Source organism: Triturus cristatus, chromosome 10 (assembly GCF_964204655.1).
Source record: "Triturus cristatus chromosome 10, aTriCri1.1, whole genome shotgun sequence".
Lineage (NCBI taxonomy): Eukaryota > Metazoa > Chordata > Amphibia > Caudata > Salamandridae > Triturus > Triturus cristatus.
The window spans coordinates 817,423,003-817,441,057 of record NC_140593.1 but is presented as its reverse complement, the minus strand read 5'-3'; the positions used below and the strand labels follow the sequence as shown (position 1 = coordinate 817,441,057).

The 18,055-nt window shown below is 49.4% G+C and overlaps 1 long non-coding RNA gene across 2 annotated transcripts in view; it reads left to right on the top strand.

Annotated features, from left to right (window-relative positions):
• The window catches only part of LOC146790061 (uncharacterized), a 127,735-nt gene that overhangs the window by 24,150 nt on the left and 85,530 nt on the right, over nt 1-18,055 (top strand). For both annotated transcript variants that reach the window (XR_014969520.1, XR_014969519.1), the window contains exon 2: nt 1,109-1,223. This is a non-coding gene — a long non-coding RNA (uncharacterized LOC146790061). The remainder of the gene's footprint in view (nt 1-1,108; nt 1,224-18,055) is intronic.

Genomic DNA, 18,055 nt, shown 5'->3' with positions numbered 1-18,055 from the left:
AACTGGCATCACTGTTGGGATCATATCACATCTTATTGGTATCACAAAAGCTGCATCCCATTCCCTTTTTTTGTTTTTTTTTGTTTTTTTTAACTCACCTGTTTCCCGGCTTTGGCAGTACAGATTTGTTCTGTAAGTGCTCATTGTGGGTAATTCAGTATGTTGACGATGGTACTGTATGCTCCAACTATAAAGAACGTACTGCTAGTAAGTTTATTAGCAGTATTTTTTCATTGTCTGCATTCTCACCAAAAATTGAAATGGTAGTGCCATCAGTGGTCCTCTAAGATCTCTCTCGGTTGAAGTCATGAGCAGTGCAATATGAAAGTTAAGGTGATATAGCTCCCAATAGGGTGTGTGGGGGTCCCTAAAAAAACTAGTTTGGGTCAGTCCGTCTTAAAAGTACTTGGGTCAGCCTGAGCTAGGACTCAGTCAGGGGTACCTTTGCGATTTGGAGTTTAAGGTAATCAGGTGGTATCCTGCCCACCCCCCCCCCCCTTCCAAAATAGTTCCATTCTCCCAAACAATTCTCTGGGTTAGAGAGAAAACACAGAAGTCCCTGCACTCAGACCGACCCAAATGTGACTTGAATCCTCCCTCCTAAATGTTCTTCTCTTTGGATTTTTCACTAGGGTCACAGGGTGGTTTAGTTGTAAGGGCTCTCCTCCGTGATGGTACCTTTGCTGTGAGAGCTGTGACACGAGACCCCAATAAGAGTGTATCCCAGGAACTGAAGAAACTTGGTGCTGAGCTCTTCAAGGGAGACCTGGACCACATTGAGACTTTAAAACCTGCCCTGACCGGTGCCTATGGAGCCTTCGTTGTTACCAACTACTGAGAGAATGGCAGTAGAGAGAAGGTTGCCCAGGTGAGACCCAACACTCTAATCGGGGGAGAGTCCAAGGAGCTGCCCACCCATCAGGAGCAACCCTCTCCTCAACCCCACCTTGTTAAGGGCTGGGCAGGGGAGCTCTGTACAGACAGTTGATGTCTAATATTGTATTGATGTCTGATATTGTGACCAGCCTTGAATCCTACATGGTAGGAGCTTGAGTTATCAACACCTGTATTTGCTAAATCTATCCTGGTTTTGGTGTGTTTCTTACAGGTTAAGGCTCTGGCTGACCTGTCCAAGGACACAGGCTCGCAACACGTGGTGTTCAGTGGTCTGGAGAATGTGAAGAAGCTGACGAAAGGCAAGCTGGAAGTACTTCTTTTTGACGGTAAGGGTGAGGTGGAAGAGTATTTTAGAGACATCCACGTCCCCATGAAAGTCTCATTTTAAAACAGAGCTTGTAAAACATTCATCGTATAATTTGTTAGTGTACGCCAATTATCATATTCCGCTAAAGACGGAATGGATGAGATATTTAAATTTTTGGAAGTTGCCAGAGCAAGTAGTTTGGTGCACTGTATCAATTAAAAATAATATTTGAGTCTGGATTAGGCAGGCACGATTCAAAGCTTCTGTTCCTGAACCTGCCAAGCCTTAGTGCCAGAGATTTATTTCAAATCAATGGTATCTCTCCAGTGATCATAACCCTGTATGGCCAATTCAGTTCTAAAGGAAGTGGAATAGATTAATTTTGTGTGGGTTAGAGTAAATTTGGATTGAGAAGACAATTGCAATTTCAAAAAATAGGATTCTGGATTTAACTTGTTATAATCTGTGAATTAGGTGAATTTATCCCTAAGGCTTTTAGTACTCCCATGTAAGGGAGTTGGACAATGTTGCGTGTAATTAAAAACAGGTGGGTCCAAGTGTCTCCCTGGTGTGTTCTGGTTGCTGGCGATTCGGCGCTCCCAGGGGCGGGCCTGTTATTTTGGCTCTCTGGCCTCGTGGTCATCATGTGCTCCCAGGGGAGAGGTTGGAGGTAATGTTCACGCACTAGCATGATGGGGGCACCTGTGGCACAGGGGCAGTACTGTTAGGGGAACAGCAGGTTGGAGCCTTCCTTGGCCTGCATGCCTTGTAAAATAGCCAGAAAATGCTCCTGGCCATCCAAACGTTACCGGTTGGGCCCCATAGAGCTTGATGCAGCAGAGAGTAGCCTCCAGCTGTGCGCATCTTGTGATTCTTGGCAAATCACTCAATCTCCACGTGCATATCAAATGAGTGGGTCAGTCTGAAATGCAACTGTTGCTCAAGTGAAGCGTGCTGATAGCTTGTGCAGCAGGCGCGCACTGGAGCAACACTTCAGTAAAGTTGTAATTTAGGGATTTTGATGCTGTTGTATTTCTAAGAAACTCAGGATAGAGCCTGCGCAGTCTCACCAGTTCAGAATGAAAGCATTGTCAGTAGTCTTACGAGTTAGCCAGAGTGTTGCTCATTTACTTTACGCATTTAACAACTAGTGGCAAAATGAGGAGTCCTGGCTGGTATATGTCCAATGTTATGTGATGAGTTTATTGATGGGTACAATAGCAGAGGTGGCAGGACGGTGCGGCTGCAATACTAAGCTCAGACGCCAACTTATGTTTTAATGCAATTCCAAGAAGGATACGCACTTTTAATAGTTGAACCAGGCATTATATTTACAGCCTCCTTTTGTTAAAATCACAATATGAGAAAGTCACTCCTGGACTTTTATAAAGTGCTGCAATTTTCTACTACTGCTAAATTCAGTATCTAGGTACCTGTGCAAATTTAGCAGGGTGGTTCCGGGTGCTCGGCACCGTCACTTAAGTGTCAACACCGGTGCTTGGAACAGTCTGCCACAAGTTGGCGCTTGTTGGAAGGTGGACCTCGGGGAGTCGCAGCCCGTTCCCCTGGGGGTGATAGGGGGTTGTGAATTTGTACGTGACCCCGCACTGCTGCCACAGGGACCGCATGTATTTGGTGATGAAGTTTGTGCCCCGGTCGCTCACCACTTCGCGGGGAAATCCCACTCGGGAGAAGATTCCCATTAAGGCCCGGCCCACCACGGGGGCCGTTACAGTTCTTAGCGGGACAGCCTCCGGGTACCTGGTGGCGTGGTCCACGAGGACCAGGATGAAGCGGTGGCCCAGGGCGGTCCGGGGGTCCAGGGGCCCCACAATGTCGATCCCAACTCGTTCGAACGGGGTGCTGACGGCTGGAAAGGGCTGGAGGGGGGCCTTGACCCGACCCCCGGTCTTCCCGCTGGCTTGGCAGGTCTGACAGGACCGGCAGTGGTTGTCCACGTCTTTTCGCATCCGGGGCCAGTAGAAGTGGGTCACCAGACGGCTGTAAGTTTTGTCTTGTCCCAGGTGCCCGGCGAGGGGCACGTCACGTGCCAGGTTGAGAAGGAACTCTCGGAAGCGGAGAGGGACCACCAACACGCGGCTGGCCCCGAGTTCTGCCACTTTCTGTTCACTGTACAATAGGCCCTCGGCCCAGTAGACCCAGTGGGTGCCGGTCTGGTCACCGTTGGCTTGTGCGGACGCTTGTCGTCGGACCCCTTCGAGAGAGGGACAGGACTGCTGTTCTTGCAGGAACTGTTCTCGCGAGGGGCCCCCTTCGTGGCGCCATTGTGTAAGTTCTGGTAGGGCGCCTAGGGAAGCAATCTCTTCGGGGGAGGGTTCAGTCGGTCCAGTGTCGGTGTTCGCCTCCCCCTTGCTGCAGGCGGGGGTTGGTGCGAGCCCCTCGGGCTGGGCGGTACCGGGGGCCTGGGATGAGCGGGGGGCCTGGGCGGCCATGGACCGGGTGATGGCGCAGGCCCATTCGGATAGTCCCAGCATTCGGAGGTGCTCTCGTCGCTCCACTTGAGCCCAGGGGGAACTCTCTAGGTCGTTCCCCAGGAGGCAGTCCACTGGTGCGTCGTCCCGGACAGTCACTTTCAGTAGGCCTGTCACCCCTCCCCACTCGAAGGGGACCAGGGCCATCTGGCACAGGCTTTCGCTGTTGTCGGCCGTCCAGACGGGGCACAGCACATCGGGTAGGATTTGTTCGGGGGTCACCAGGTGGCAGCGGACAGCGGTGACACTGGCGCCGGTGTCACGAAGGGCTTCGGCCCGTCGGCCATTGATGGTGACCTGCTGCCGGTATTTCTGGGTGTTGCTTGGGATTGGTGTGCGGGGCACCATTTCTCGGCTGCCCAGGCAGACCAGGGACATGGCCGCCGGCTCCCATTCGGTGGTTCCTCGGTCGAGGATTTCTTCTTCTTCCTCTCCTTCCCCCAGGGCGGCGGCCACCAGCTGTCGGGGCGGGGGCCCGCCGGCCCCGCTTCTTCGGTTCAGGGGGCATACCGGATCGCTGGCATAGTGTCCGGTTTGTTGACAGCCGTAGCAGGTTACTGGGGGCCGTGGTCCGGTTCTGGCTGAGGTCGCCCCTCTTCGGGCTAGGCTCGGGGAGAGGTGTTGCGGCGGCGGCCCTCGAGGCGGGCTCCTGGGGGCCCCGGCGTGGGGGTCCCGATTCCGGTTCGGCCCTCCCCCTCCACCGCGTTGGCGTGGAGGTCCGGTGGGGTTCCTCTGGTACTCCCCCATCGAGTTCCGGGGGACGCGGGTGTTGACCCATCGATCGGCCTCGACGGCGAGTTTACGTGGGTCGGTCATCTTGCTGTCAAGGAGGTGTTGCCTTAGCTCCACGAAGCAATTGTTGGAGAGATGTTCCCAAACAATGAGGTCGACCAGCTGCCCGTAGGTGGTGACCTTGCTACCCTTGATCCATCCTTCTAGGGCCCGGCTGAAAAAGTCCACATATTCCACCCAGGTAGTGCCCGGGATCTTCTTACAGTCTCTGAACCGCTGGCGGTACATTTCCGCGGTTAGCCCGTAGCGGGTGAGCAGGGCCTCCTTCATGTGGTCGTAGGAGGTCATCACCTCCTCTGGCAGCTGGAGCAGTGTGTCTCGACCTTCACTAAGGAACCGACCCCACAGGCCGGCGCCCCAGTCCTTTCGGGGCACCCGATGGGAGGTCATGGCCACCTTGTATGCTTTGAACCATTGTTGGATGTCGTCATTTTTGTAGTACTCCTTGACGACATCTTTAGGGATATATACCTTGTTTTCGGCAGGCGGTAGGGTGTCTCTATTACCTGGGGGTGTCGGTCCCCCCGTTCTTTGCCTTGATTTCGAGCTCTTTGAGACTTCGCTCGTGCTCAAGGGTCAGTCTTTTTTCCTCCAACTCTCGGTGCCGTCTCTTCTCTTCTATCTCCTCTTGTAGCCGTAGCTGTTCTAGGGCCAGTTTCTTCTCTGCTAGCTGGAGTTCGCCGTCCAGCCGTAGTCGTGCGAGCTCTAGTTCGTGGTTCCGGACCTTCTCCCGTTCTCGTATCTCCTCTTCGGAGAGGCCGATTTCTAGGCTGTTTCTTCCTCCGGTTGCCGGAGTTGGTGCGGTTGATGTGGCCACAGTCAGGGGCAGTGGACCTTCGTCCTGGGAGGGGCCTGCCCCGGCCTCTAGCCTCTAGCCAGGTCCTCAGGGCTTTCTGCAGCTCTTCTTTGGTACCTAGGCCGGTGGTTGCAATGCCCTTGTCTTTGCAGAACTGTTTCAACTCTTTTTGCTCCGTGGTCGTGTTGTTCTCTTGGTTGCTCATGACTTCCGGTTGTTTGGATGGGTAGCTAGTGGGTTACTGGCTTGTACGTACTGCGTTCGGCTCGGATCCCGTCGCTGGCCACCAAATGTTGGAAGGCGGACCTCGGGGAGTCGGAGAGACCACCCAGAGGGGCCCCCACACTGTACGAAGTAGCCGAGCGCCGCTGAGAAGCCTCCGAGGGAGATCCTTCTCCTATCATGCACTAGCACAGTAACACCACCACACCGGACTCAAGGAGGTTGTCTCAAGACGAGCAAATCTTTATCAGCACTTAAAGGTTACGGGATCAATATTTACACGAAAAGGATCGGGGGATCCACAAAAGTCTCAGTGTCTCTTTAGAAGGGAAGGGGTAGCGGGACAGTCTTTGGCAGGAGCTCAGTACGAGGGTACCTGGGGCCCAGTTCTTATCCTCAAGCTGGAGGACCTCCGGATCTCGGAGGGGTCGAGCCGCGACGGCGTCAGCAGGGCTCTGGCGTTCAGTTCGTGGAGAGCCGCGACCAGGTCAGCGGGGCACTCAAGATGGTTTCTGCTCAGCTCGAGCCGCGACGTCGTCAGCAGGGCTCCGAGGGAGGGTTCAGCGAGGTTGGGCCGCGACAGCGTCAGCAGGGCCCCGATGTTCCGGGGGGCTTCAAGGTTTCAGCAAGAAGGAGCCGCGACGCAGTCTGCAGGGCTCGTGGTGGATTCAAGCAAGAGTTCTTCTCCGTAGGGTCGGCCGCGATTCGATCAGCAGGGCTCCCGACTCCGGGATACAACTGCCGGTCTGTTGCGGGGTCGCCCCAGATATAGGCCTGGAGCCCTTTGAAGTCCGGACCCTTGCGCCCGGAGGGGCGGAGAGGCCGGGGTGGGAGCGGCCAGACGCCCAGCAGGAGAGGCGCCGGGCCCAGGAGAGATGGAGGCCGATCGCACCTCGGTGTGTGGGGACGGTTGGGGGTCCCATCGATACCGCCCTCCGCCAGGGCGATGAGGTGTTCACGTGATACCCCCTGGCCAGTTCTTGGTGCCTCAATGTCTGGGCCTCGCTGGGGCCGAGGCCGGGTTGAGCGGAGTCAGGTGGACTGGTGTGCAGGGTCACGTGGCAGGCAACAAAATGGTGGAGCCCCGAGGTGTATGCGACCTCGTGCGGCTCGAACGGGTGGCCCGTGGAGGCCAGGGCGGGGAACGGGCCCAACCCCAGGGAAGTCAGGACCACGCCACGAGGCCGGGTCCAACAGCGCTGTTTGTCTTTTTAGAGAGAACCACAACAACAGGCATTAATTTATTCAACATACGTTAAAATTACTATGGCCTACTGTCCAGGCCATTCTTATAGCTTTGGGGGCCCGGAATAGTCTTAAGTGTTAGACTGGCACAAATGTCAGGGTTAGTAGTTGCGATGTTGCTAGGGTTGGCAGCACGGCAGGAGCGATGTGTGGGGCAACCTAAATTGGCCGCCTGTCGTGAGCCCGGGCATACAGTTGCTCAAGCGTCAGGGTTAGTAGTTGTGATGTGATATGATTGGCAGCACGGCAGGAGCAACATGTGGTGTGAACTGAAGTGGCCGCCGCCGTCGCCAGTCCTGGCTTATTGTCTACAAATTAAGCGCTTAACGTTTGAAATCTGTGAGGCTGGGGGCACAGCTGGGTTGCTGTTAGTTCAACGCTAGTTGGGCGTGTCGTGTGTCCTCTCCTGCTCGGGTCTCAAAACAGGGGGCAATTAGATGGCATAGCTCCTTGCTGTAATCAGCTAACAAATCTAATGCATGTTTAATGAGGGCACGGCATAGCACAAGACCTGCAAAATTACGTATATCCGCCAGTACCTTCAATATACCTGAACGCCCATTTCTAATACTTCCTACACCTCCCCTAGGTGCCTCACCACCAGAGGAGTGCTACCCTTCCTTACGATTCGGGTCCCTTTTGTAAGATGGGGCTGGATTTGTTGCGGGAAATAAGGGACAAAACTGTTTTACATGAAGCCAACAATTTGCTGGCATGTTAGCTCGTCTTTATGGAATTGGAGAAGGCACTGCTCACCTGGGTCTTTATTTATCTTGCATGGTATCTGTCTGCGATAACGGTGGTTAAACCGTGCGACAATGGTGGCACCTTGGTCGCAGGAAGATGGACCAGACAACCCAGATGGAGTGTGGGGCAGCAGTGACGCCAAGTATGGGGAGAGCGCAAGGAGGAAGACTGAGGTGCCAGCATAAATAGGTGAAAGGGTACCGGGTCAAGCTTCCGTACGGTTGGTATTGGGAAGGCAACCGGAATTTTAGGTTAGCAGGACGGTGTTTCGCAAGCCCCGCACTCAAGGAAACATTTCTCACATACATGGCCCAAAAGCAGGGGAGCCTCTCACAGCGTGGCTCCTGGTGCTGCTTTAAACTGTTGGTTGTTAGGCAGCTTATCTGGCATCAACACCTTATTGTCATATCTTACAATTACAAACTGCTCTCAAGTGTTTGTGGTCATGTTAAGCGAAATGGGGACTGACTGACCCCGACGTATGAAACCGAAATGGGAAGAGCATGCATAAAGTAGCCACTTGCGCTGCTGGGACAGCCACTGGCGTCCTCGGTCCTCCAAGTATGCAAAGACTAACAATCGGTGGGTTGGGGGAGATGTGCAACTTCAACTAACAGATGCCAATCACTGGCCATTAGGCGCTCAAATTGTTAGCAATTAAGCAGCCTGGGAGGATGTAGGCGGGACACTTGAGCGTTTCCCACATCTAGTCCCCCCTTAGGAAGGGCGTGGGCATATTGGAATTAGATAAGGGCATCCTTTTACCAAGGCATCCCATCAGATAGGGTGCAGCCCCCTCAGCCTTTCTCCCTCCAGAGGGCGAACAATTGAGTACCATCGAGTGGACAGCTAAAAACATCCGTTAATCAGTGCCAGGATATCCCTCGGGGCGAAGGTGTGCAAGCACTCTCCTGTTACTTTGGGCATAGACCATGTCAAACACAGTGGGGCAAGCTTTCCTGAGTAGGAGGTAGGACAGGAAGCAAACGCAGGGAGAGACGAGCTTGGCTTGCACAATAGTAGTAAGTGGAATAACTGTAAATTTCGACAGGCCCGAGCGCAAACATTTGTAATTGTCAGCCACGGCTTCGGCCAGCTGATCTCAGTATGATTTTCGAAGGCTGAGGGGTTGTTATCTCTCTAGAGGTAGGTCCATGATAAATGTTGTGCTTAGGGAGGTTCTCTAAACCAAAGCAGCTGTGGTATCTTTCCATGGGGAAGAGATATGTTAGATACTTACAGCCCGCTAGGTAACACACCGGGGTGGGCAGTACAAATATTTCTAGTTGCAAAGGGGGATTCCTTCAGTCATTTCTGCGCCTGCTCATTCGTCAAGCTGCTGTGTCAGGTGTTGCCAGATGTCTTGGAGTGACAGGCAAGTGCAGTAAGGGAGCAGGTTTTAAGCATTGAGGTCACATGCAGAGGGGTCTCAGCTGACCAACAGTAGGTGGGTTGCGGCAAGTCTTGAATCTGGGAACATCAGATTGCGACATTATCATGGGTTTAATATACGCAAGACCCTTTGGCGGTGGATTAAAACCGTTCCAGCAGATATTACACAGTAACTAGAAGGGATGCTTAGCAATGCAGCGCACGCAATGAAATCCCTTTTATTTATTTGTTTACCTACCTCTGTTCAGCTGTATGCTGTAGTTTACTACTCCCCACCCTGCTCCTCCCCCGCCCCCCCGCAGCACTCCCTCCAAGAGCGCTACTGCTTTTCTTACCCTATCATCATACGCCATCTAATCTTTCTAGTGAACAGTGGCAGCTAGTGGGGAACTATAGCTTGGGGGAAGGTGAGGGGACAGGAATAAAACGAAAAGAAAACTTACCTGGTGGTTGCCATTGCCAGCCACCATCTCTCCCCAGACGCAGGAAGCATCCAGACTCCTCTCACCATTCACAACGCTACCTTACAGCAGCATTTTGATTGGTCTTAGCGCCGCGGTTTGTCATTCAGAGAGAGACTGGGAGGCTGGGCATGTTGCAATACAGCCTGTGGAAAACATGCAAAGTGCGCATGACAGTTTGGCCGGCCGTCTACTTAAGGTGCGACCACCACTCCTCCTCCCTCGATGTCACAGAAGCCCAGCCCCTCCCCGTCCCACCCTATTAATCTGGCTGCAGTGCAACTACAACACTAAAAATATAATGATAATTTTAACGTTCCGTTATTATAATTTAATTTTTCCTTTGCACTGCATTAAAGCAGTGGCGTGACGCTTCTCCGCCATAACGGAGGAGCTGCTGCTGCTAGTAGTGAACTAGAATATCCTCTGGTTGTGGCCTCTGGAATTCCAGGATCATATGGTATATTGTTGACATTTTAGGGACATACCACAAGAGGCTACCACATGAACCTCAAGCTAATGTAATGATTGGTCAAAACAATTTGAAATACAAATTTGTGGCCAATGCATTCTTAAAATGAGGTCGAGCCACTTCAACTTTCATCCTCATCTAGTCCGCACTGGGGCTGGAGATCAAATTCTGAAAAGAGGTTGGGGCTATCACGGTCAGAGAAGCATTTTGAGCTGCTGTGTACAACATGCATTGACAACACCTTCAAGTCTGGACTTGGCAAGCTTTTTTTATTTTTTTTTACATGTTTGCAAACGTATGCAAAAGGCATAAAGAGTAAAGAAGAGAAACGTAGTGTGCGTACAGTAAAAAAACTATAAACATACTATTGGAAAAACAAAGATTAAAGCAGACGTTTCCCTTGTACTGAAATAGACTACCTTTTAGTTGGATGTGCACAAACAAAATGCCATCACTCTCAGCAACAGAGCAAATGGCTAAAGTATTCTGACCAAAAGCCCCTGTATCTAGTTCATATAAGTAGATATTTTTTTATGATTTTTTGGGAATCATGAGGTTGGTCAGAAAGGTGTCTCTAGCTTAGACCTAAGAATCTACAGAGAAACCAGCTGACAAATTGCTTAAAACGCCCAACGAGAGGCCAATAAATGGCGATTAGTATCCCTTTGACACGGAGTGCCAAGTTTGATTTGTGAGCATTCATGCTCTGGTGGGTTTCCAGGGACCTGCAGGAACAGATATAAAAAAACATGTTTAAAGTGGCACCTATTGAGAGTACGGACTCTAAAACATGAATGAGAAACGACGACTATGAGAGACCCCACACCATCCCACTGTCATACTTCATTCAGCAGCAGAGATAGACTTTGTATGACAGGAGAGGAGAGACCGACAATGAGGGTCTCACTTGAGAGCACATAAACCACTAATTATTGTATTCTAAACACAAACCTCTTCCGTTTCTCTGGGAAAATTTTTGTGAGTACAAAATAAGTATTCGATGTTAGTAGTATTTTATTGAGTTCTTCAGTGTTTCTTTGCATTCCAGTACTTGTAGTTTTGCATGTCCTCACTATAAATGCAGGACTACAAGTACCAGGATGCAAAACAAATATTTAAAAAGTCAATGCACTTAATGTGTTGCACTATGTATATCTTCATATAGCAAGTTGTTGGCTACAACTAGGACAAAATGCAGGAGGGGGGGGGGGGCAAATTTGATTCCCGCCCAGGGCGCTGTCCGAGCAAAGGCTGGCCCTGGGGAAACTATTATAGAAACTGAGAGGGACCCTTTGTGCCAAAGGAATAGGGTACCATACAAATTGTAATCACAAAGGTTTCCTTTGGACCGCACTCAACAACCCACAATGTCTTTTACAGGGCCAAAGTCTCCAACTTCATCACTCAATCACATCCATGACACTCAGAATAGGAGAATATGTCTGTATACCCAAAACTACTATTATGGACAAGACTAATAACAGAAGATTAAAATTATTTTATTCGTCATGAGACACAAAATCAAATAAAACAAGTCTGAACAATTAATAGCACTGCATCATGAAGTATAAAAAACAGAACAAATTCCATAAATTCATTCAAAAACACAAAAAACATTAAGCGACATAAAATTAAAATGTATTTGAGAGTACAAATAGTAGACCAAAAGCTTTGTCTTAAACTGATCACATCCGTGATAATTGTTCCTCAATGACTGAGACTGGGTGCCATGCACTCTATAGGCACTCAAAAGTCTCAGTGATTATACGGATTGTGTTCCTAACAACTCGGGCATCGACGCGTTTCGATGGGACTATTATAATACCATCTTTATCAAGACCAACGTTTTATAACACTCTAAAGCTGATAAAAACTGGAACAGTTAACATCACCTTTGTAGCAAAGAACACACAAATCAATATAGGTCTCGTGAGTTACTATATACATCATGAAAACAGTCCAAAATTATAAGGTCACATTTTACTCACTCTTAAAGACTGTACACCAGAGTATAGACATTCTAGCCCCCCATATAGATGCTAGACCATAGGGACAAGCCAGTATGAATATTGATCAGCAATTGACAACAAAAAGCACCATTTTTCAATGTGTTATTCATATGGGGCCCGAATGTCAAAAATAGACCCTAAACAGCAGCTAACATTTACTGAGATAACAGTAATTCTTCACAGAATCATAATAGCCTAGCTTCTCATCTACCATGCTGGACCACACCACATTCACTCATCCCATTTTCTTTCCCACTTGTGTCTCCAGATGAAGAATGACAACTCACCTCATTTACAATAGAGGTTTAGAGGGATATATATATCACTTGAGCACCAGATTGTTACTATCTCTGGACTTCAGGGGCAAACACCTCCTGTTCTCGAAGTTGCAGGTCCGTATATTAACCATAGGATGTATCTGTAGAATTTAAAATGACATCCATGTCATCCTTATTGTTGTAATTGAATATCAAACGCCCCCACAAACCGAAAAGTCTTATCTAGATTTTTACGCAGGCTCTCACCTTTCTCTGATCTTCAAGGACCCCAGAGTATAAAAATGGAATCTGGGGCTAAATAGTGTGGGAATCCTGCCCGTGGCAGAAGCTATACTTCTCACGTTTGTGGTACAGAAATTCTGGAAAATATGTATGTATGTATGGCATACTTGTATAGCGCAGACTGTCACCCGAAGGGTATCCTGGCGCTTCAGACAATTATACCAACACCACACAGAGTAGTTGACGAGATTTAATCAGACCTAGGAAAGAGAAAAGTTTTGAGTTCCCTCTTAAAAGAAAGAAAGTCTCCGGAGCTCCTTAGCGACAAGGGAAGAGTGTTCCATTGTTTGGCGGCCACAAATCCAAAAGCTCGCCCACCCATCCGAGCTCTCATTACCTTAGGGATTACCACAAAATGTGCTGAGAGCGATCGAAGGGAGCGAGTGGGTACATACCACTGGAACAATTCTTGCAACGGAACCGGTCCTTGTCCATGTAGTCCTCTGAACACTAAACAAAGTGCTTTAAAGATAACTCGTTGCGGGACAGGTAGCCAATGGAGATCGGCTAGTGCCCTGGAGGAAGAGTCGGAACGGCGCCGGGACAAGGCCAACTTGGCCGCCATATTCTGCACACGTTGCAGTTTAGCCACCAAATTGGCTGGGGGTCCCAGAAGCAGTGCGTTGCAGTAGTCCAACCTACTCAGTATGGTGCAGCGCACTACTTCTGGCCGAACACGGGTCGGCAGCAACGGCAAGATCTTCCACAGCATACGGAGCAGCATCATACAAGTGGCTACAGTTTTATTTACAAAAAGGTCCAGTTGAAGATTGGGCCCAAGCACTACACCCAGATTCCTGGCAGAGGCTGCTGCCAAAGGAGCATCCAAAAAAGAGGCGGGCCAAAAGTCAGGAGGCAGCGGCCGGGGAATATACAGTCTCTAAATATCCCACAGATACAATATAGTATCTTCAATGCAGACTCTCACTCCGGTTAATTTTCAGTCTAAACATACCTGCGGAATATATGCTCCACTTTCAACCTTCTATCGATAGATTATTCTTCCTACAATTCTATTTTCCCCTTATGGTGAAGATGCAAGGATCACAAAACTTCTTGCAGCAATCCTATGATGATTAGGATCTATGGTAGAGGGAAGAAAAGAGGCTGCTTTGTAAACCTTCGTACTTTGATACTATCTACTAGAACTCTTGACGTGACCATATATTATACGAAACAGGAGTTTACAAGACGGCATGGCTTGTACTTTACAGTCATCTAGAGCTCCTGACATATGCTGGTAAAAAGCGCATTAGTATAGTCGTGTAGTCGGTGCTATTAATAGCAAATCTCTCCATATTATTTACTTGTACTTATTACAGAGAACCTAACTACCTACTCGATGTTTGTAAATACAGAGTATGTTGTATATATGGCACGTACCTGAGATGGAAATGACGTGTTTGAAACGCGCATTCAATGTAGAAATAATTACTCCGTCAAAGCTCTAGATTCTAGAAGCACCGATGGTCGTTTTACATGCGTATCTATAGCGCGTGCCTAGGATAGGAAATAACGTGTTTAAAGCATGCATCCAATATAGGGATAGATTACTCCGTAGAGGCTCTAATAGCACTAACGATCATTTTGCTTGACTTACTTGCTGGCGGGCAGCATCCTCACGTACTCCTTTCGGTGACTTCTGTATATCGCGAATATCGCTTATGGGTAACCTGGCTAATTTATATAATGCTGGGTATTGGGCACCTGAAGCTAATTGACCCTTGCCTCACGATGTGCCGTTACATAAGCACGTTTGCCAAGCCCTTACGGGGTCAGGCTGGACATAGGAGACGGATCCCTCGCTGTAGCACTAAGGGTTTCCACAAGTCTCGCCATCTTGGAATGATTCTCGGATGTATATCCAATTGCCTTTGTTATTTTGGAATGGCGGCCTAAATTAAAAAACATCTATGCCAAGGAACGCCTAGACTGGGTATGTTGGGAGAGTCCTCAGTGTAGGTCTTGAAAAGAATGTATCTAAATATGGCGCTGATAATAGCTTAGCATATGTGTCTTACTGGACCCGGGTTGGAAAGTCCAGGATCCTATTGTAAAAATAAAACCCCCGAACATACTAGTACTTGACAAGGATGCTGGGCCATCCACCAGAAAGCAGTGGCGACTGTGGACACTCTAGACTGGTGCCCCTTCGGTTCGGGAAGCTGTCTGATATCATCTGATCCGTTCTAACTCTAGCTGTTGGTCCAGAGTATAATGTAAGGATCCACCAAAGGAACCCCGTTTTGAGACAGATACATCTGGACATCGCTAGGAGGAATTCAAAGTTGAGGGTCTCATAGGCTTTTTCGATAACTAGAGATACCTCAACCCTGACTTAAACCTCCAGGGGTGTATCATGGATAATTTGCAGGAGTCTCTGTATGTTTTTTGCACCTGCAAGCTTGCAATGGGGCTTCCAGGAATTAGATACCCACCACATAGTATTGTTTTATGCAGATGATGTGCTAGTTTTCTTGGATAATGCCCAAGACTACCTCCCGGAATTGATGCTCCTGTTGGACAAATTTGGGACTGTTTCAGGTGAACTGGCCTTCCTTGTTTTCTCTCGCTCCGACTCCAGAACCCCACCGAGCCACTTCTACTCAAAATGGTGCTATGAGACCTGCAATTTCACCAGGAATATCTATCCCCATAATGCATATGTTCCCGATGTTCACACCTAAATGCCCTCACTGCAAAACTGCAGAGGCCGGATTTTATCATATAGTCTGGGATTGCCCCTCCCTACAATTGGCCTGGTTCGAGGTAATACAACCACTGCGGAACTGACGTGTCATGAACTGATTCCCACCCCTGAATCTTGCCAACTTGGGCTACGTCCTAAAGCTAAAGGAGATAAACACTTGCACAGATTTACTGGCCTTGCGTTTGTGCTCTTCAAGCGACAAATCGCAAAGCAGTGGAAGGGACCAGCAGTTCCGGACATGACTAAATGGTTGAACACGCTATTGCAGTGGGTGCGCGCGGTAGCTGGTGTATTGCACTCCCTTCGAGATGGGGGGGTGGCATAAATGGAATGCGTAAATTGGAATACTTACATAGTAAACATAGAAGCTAAAAGCGACACTGGCCCACCCTGAGTGAGATGTAAATCTTTTTTGGAAAGATGAACACATGAGATTCAGGCTCCCTGCCCTTTTGCACTGAGGAACCTAAGTAGACCACTGCCATGGGATGCACCGTCAGGGTCCTAGGAGTGCTCTTCACACTTGCTTGTGCCATTAAGTACCTTTATAATGCATTGTGCCCCCTGACCTCCACCACCACACCTACTGATGAGTGAACTCCCTCCCCCCACCGTTCTCCACCACCCATGCTATTGCTCCAAAACAAATACTATTACAAATGTTTGAATGTTTTCTCCTGTACACAGACTGTGCTCCAGATGTCTCTGCTTATTGTGTGCACAACTATGTATAGCATAGATTTTACTATGGCTTCACTGTTGATGTAATTGATGTTTAATGAGAAAACAGGTACCGAAATATCTCTATCTATCTATCTATGGCCCGGTTTATCTAGTTCTGCATGAAAAGTTTTGGAGTGATCCATCAAGTGGGAGCTGAGGAAGGGGGAAGCAGTCACACACCACTCACAGACCTATGCAGGCATTGATACACCTGCTCACAGCCATTTAGGCACTCAGACCCACAAATGCACTTTCACACCCACTCACAGGCCTATGCCAGAATTGACACACCTACTCAGACTCATGAGGGCACTCACAGACCCACTCACACAACCACACAGGCACTTACAGACCCATGCAGGCATTCACACACACCCACTCATAGACCTATGCTGCTGCTCATTGACCTACTCATAGACCCATGAAAGGCACTCTCACACCCACTCAGACCTACACAGGCACTCACAGACCTACACAGGCACTCACACACCTACTCCCAAACACAGCAGGCACTAACAGATGCACTCATAGAAAACACAGGCACTCAAAGACCCAGTCGGATACCCATTCAGGTACTTATACATCCATTCATAGATCCATACAGGCACTAAGAGACCCACCTATATGCCCACTTACACAGCCACTCATACACTCACAAATCTACGCATGCACTATCATACCCACTGATAGGACACACAGGCATTCACAGACTCTGTCCCAGAGCCATGGAGGCACTCACACACCCACTCAGAAATCTATTCAGGCACTGACAGACCTACTCACACACCCACACAGGTACTCGCAGACCACATCCACTTACACATCTGCTTACAGACCCACAGAAGCACTCTAATACCTACTCACAGACCTTTGCAAGTACGATACCCTCTCATAGACCTAAAAAGGTAGTCACAGATCCACTCGCAGACCTACTCATCCACCTACTCATGGATGTACCCATGCAGGTATTTACACACCTACTTACAGACCCATGCATCCACTTACACACTCACTTCCAGGCCCTCACACCCACTAACAGAGCTGTTCAGATACTAACAGACCCACTGACAGAGCCATATTGACACCTACACCCCCACAGCCACTCACAGACCCATAGTGCCACTCACACACCCACTGACAGACCCATACAGGCAATCACAGACCCACTCACAGATCTACTAAGGCACACACACACCCATTCACAGACCCCCACAGACCTATGTAGGCATTGACATACCTGCTCACAGAGCCATGTAGGCACTCAAAGACCCATATAGGCACTTACACACCCACTCACAGGCCTACACCGGCATTGACACACTCACTCAGAGACCCATGCAGGTACTCACAGACCCACTCACGACAACCACACAGGCACTTAAGGCCCATGCAGGCACTCACACGCCCACTCAGACCTATGCAGCCGCTCATAGACCTACTCGTAGACCTAGAAAAAGGCACTCACACCCCCACACAGGCACCCACAAACCCAGACTCATGCAGGCACTAACAGATGCACTCACAGACCAACACAGGCACTCATACTCAGTTGGATACCCATGCAGGTACTTATACATCCATTCACAGGCACTCAGAGTCCCACTCACATACCCATTTACACAGCCACTCACACACTCGCTCACAAATCCACATGTCCTATCATACCCACTGACAGGACACACAGGCATTCACAGACCACTGACAGAGCCATGGAGGCCCTCACACACCCACTCAGAAATCTATCCAGGTACTGACAGACCTTCTTACATACCAACACAGGTACTCACAGACCAACTCACCTATGCAGGAACTGAGACGCATGCATCCACTTACACACCTGCTTACCGACCCACAGAGGCACTCTCACACCCACTCACAGACCTACACAGGCACTCACACACCAATTCACAGTTCTATGCTGGCACTTTAACACCCACTCAGAGTTCCGCACAGGAAGTCACACTCCCACTCACAGACCTATGCAAGTATTCAGACACCCTCTCACAGACCCACAAAGGCAGCCACAGATCCACCCACAGACCCACTCATCCACCCACAAACTCACTTACAGACCTATGCAGACACTCACATAACTGGGCAGGTATTTACACACCTACTTAACTGACTCATGCATCCACTTACAGACCCACTTACAGGTCCACACAGGCACTCACCCACTCAAAGAGCTATTCAGATACTAACAGACCCACTGACAGAGCCATGCAGAAAC